Source organism: Polypterus senegalus, chromosome 8 (genome assembly GCF_016835505.1).
Source record: "Polypterus senegalus isolate Bchr_013 chromosome 8, ASM1683550v1, whole genome shotgun sequence".
In the NCBI taxonomy this organism is placed as follows: domain Eukaryota; kingdom Metazoa; phylum Chordata; class Cladistia; order Polypteriformes; family Polypteridae; genus Polypterus; species Polypterus senegalus.
This window is the reverse complement of record NC_053161.1, coordinates 155800947-155803310: the sequence shown is the minus strand read 5'-3', so window position 1 is coordinate 155803310 and position 2364 is coordinate 155800947. Positions and strand designations below refer to the sequence as shown.

General features: G+C 50.6%; 4 non-coding genes across 4 annotated transcripts; 3 read left to right on the top strand and 1 right to left on the bottom strand.

Moving 5' to 3' along the window:
• The first annotated feature begins 756 nt into the window (after positions 1 to 756).
• trnaw-cca lies at positions 757 to 828 on the top strand. The gene has a single exon. It is a non-coding gene; the product is annotated as a tRNA-Trp (tRNA).
• Positions 829 to 1147: 319 nt separating this feature from the next.
• On the top strand, positions 1148 to 1219 carry trnad-guc. The gene has a single exon. It is a non-coding gene; the product is annotated as a tRNA-Asp (tRNA).
• Positions 1220 to 1307: 88 nt separating this feature from the next.
• On the top strand, positions 1308 to 1379 carry trnaw-cca. The gene has a single exon. It is a non-coding gene; the product is annotated as a tRNA-Trp (tRNA).
• Positions 1380 to 1809: 430 nt separating this feature from the next.
• On the bottom strand, positions 1810 to 1883 carry trnan-guu. Its single transcript has one exon. It is a non-coding gene; the product is annotated as a tRNA-Asn (tRNA).
• Between the last annotated feature and the right edge of the window lie 481 nt (positions 1884 to 2364).

The following is a 2364-nucleotide window of genomic DNA, read 5'->3' as shown; positions in this document are numbered from 1 at the left end:
CCTGCTCTCCTGATCCAACAGTTTTCGGCTCAGCTACATGAACGGGGTGTTCAACACCATCGACGCTTTGGCTCAGCACGGCCCCCAGGTCTGTGTCCGACGCATCCGTCTGGATAATTAAAGGGAGAAGAAAATTAGGAGCTTTCAATATTGGTGCTGAAATAAGAGCCTGTTTTAAGTCACAGAATGCAATGTCCATCATATCAGTCCATACCACATGATTAGGGGCCCTCTTCTTTGTCAGATTAGTCAAGGGCGCTGCTCTCTCCAAAAACCGAGCTATGAACCGACGGTATTACCAGGCCAATCCTAGAAATGCTTGTACTTGCTGCTTGGTTCACAGACCGGGCCATTTTAAAATTGCATCTATTTTTGTAAACTGTGCTTTCAAGGTACACCGACCTACCAGGTAGCCCAAATACTTAGCCTCTTTCAATCAAAGTTCTCCTAGTGCCCACAATAACTCTGTGACCTACTGTATGTTTTCCTTCCATGTGCTGGAATAGATGACAACGTCATCCAGATAGGTAGCACTATACACATTATGGGGTCAGAGCACTTTGTCCAGCACACGCTGAAAGGTCGCAGGAGCCCCGTGTAACCCAAATGGAAGAACATGATAGTGCCAATGTCCGCTAAGGGTGCTAAACGGTGTCTTCACCTTCGCGGTATCCTTTAAAGGATGGAAACCACACCAATGAGCAGCCAATCCCCAGTGCCATGCCACAATCTCACTCAGCAAAGAGGAGAGCAACAGACCTCGTGGCGCAACGGTAGCGCGTCTGACTCCAGATCAGAAGGCTGCGTGTTCAAATCACGTTGGGGTCAACAGCGCCACAGATCTCTTAGTGGTAGAAGCAGGAAATGAAAGCAGGTGGCTCTGGATTGCTCTAGTCGGAAACAAAGCAACCGTCTGCTAAGTAGCTGCACCTCGAAGCTGGCCCCAGCTAAAGACTGCACTCATGTGGGGTCAGTAGTTAACACTGTCAGATAGTCTAATTAATTACCTAGTTAATCAATTAATTAATTAACTGATAAAAGAAGATTGAGCAACAGTTCACAATCGCATGCTAGACAGCAGCAAGGCTGGGAAGGGTGGGAACTTTCGACATGTGGGCGTCCATAATGGTAGAGACATTTGCATCGTTCCTCGTTAGTATAGTGGTAAATATCCCCGCCTGTCACGCGGGTGACCGGGGTTCAACTCCCCGACGGGGAGGCCTACCGTACCTTTTGGTCACAACGCCGATGAGCAGCCAATCCCCAGTGCCGTGCCACAATCTCACCCAGCAAAGATGGGAGCATCAGACCTCGTGGCGCAAGGGTAACGCGTCTGACTCCAGATCAGAAGGCTGCGTGTTCAAATCACGTCGTGGTCACGCTCATTATGGCACACCCAAGTCGGAAAAAAAAAAACAACAGACAAAAGTAGTACGTACACGCAAAAGATCTACATACAGTATATTGTTCGCATCTGTCGCACGACTAGGCCATCGTTTCAAGCATGAGTCGTAGAGGCAGGCATTGCAGATCTGAGAGTCGGCCTGGTCACATACAGCTTGCTTTCTTGGAGGGCAGGGCTGCCCGGGCCACTCTTTAGCAAGCTGCTCGACGCTACTTGTTTGTCTGGCGGCATGATGAGGACTGTTAGCCAAGGTAGCGCGGAAAGGAGGCAGCAAGCAAATGCGTCGGACACTGCAGAAAAATCGTCATAGATTCCTTGACCGAGCCAGAAGGTTAGTTTGCCTGCCCGGTGCTAAGCAGGGTGAACGACCCTGTAATCTCCTCGCGCCCTGACAAAAGTCAGCCCGTCCCTGGGTGGGCTCGAACCACCAACCTTTCAGTTAACAGCCAAACACGCTAACCGATTGCACCACAGAGACGGCGAGTGAGCTGTCGGACGACGTTGAGAAAGGGGGTCGTACCCAGCTGGGAAACCCCGACGCACAGATTGTTCCCAACCACGGTTTTGTGTGAGGTGAGGTCGCGAAGCCTAAGGGAAGGGCTGAAGTGAATCGCACACGCTCAGGTCAGGAGGTGATAACGGTGCCAGAGGCTTCCTGCCAGAGCAGGGATCTCCGCCTGTGACCGGTGGCTGAGATATGCACCAAAGTGCAGTCAAGAGCGCCACAGATCTCTTAGTGGTAGAAGCAGGAAATGAAAGCAGGTGGCTCTGGATTGCTCTAGTCGGAAACAAAGCGACCATCTGCTGCGGTCTAATTAATTAGCTAGTTAATCAATGAGTTAATTAACTGATAAAAGAAGATTGAGCAACAGTTCACAATCGCATGCTAGACAGCAGCAAGGCTGGGAAGGGTGGGAACTTTCGACGTGTGGGCGCCCATAGCGGTAGAGGCGTTCGCA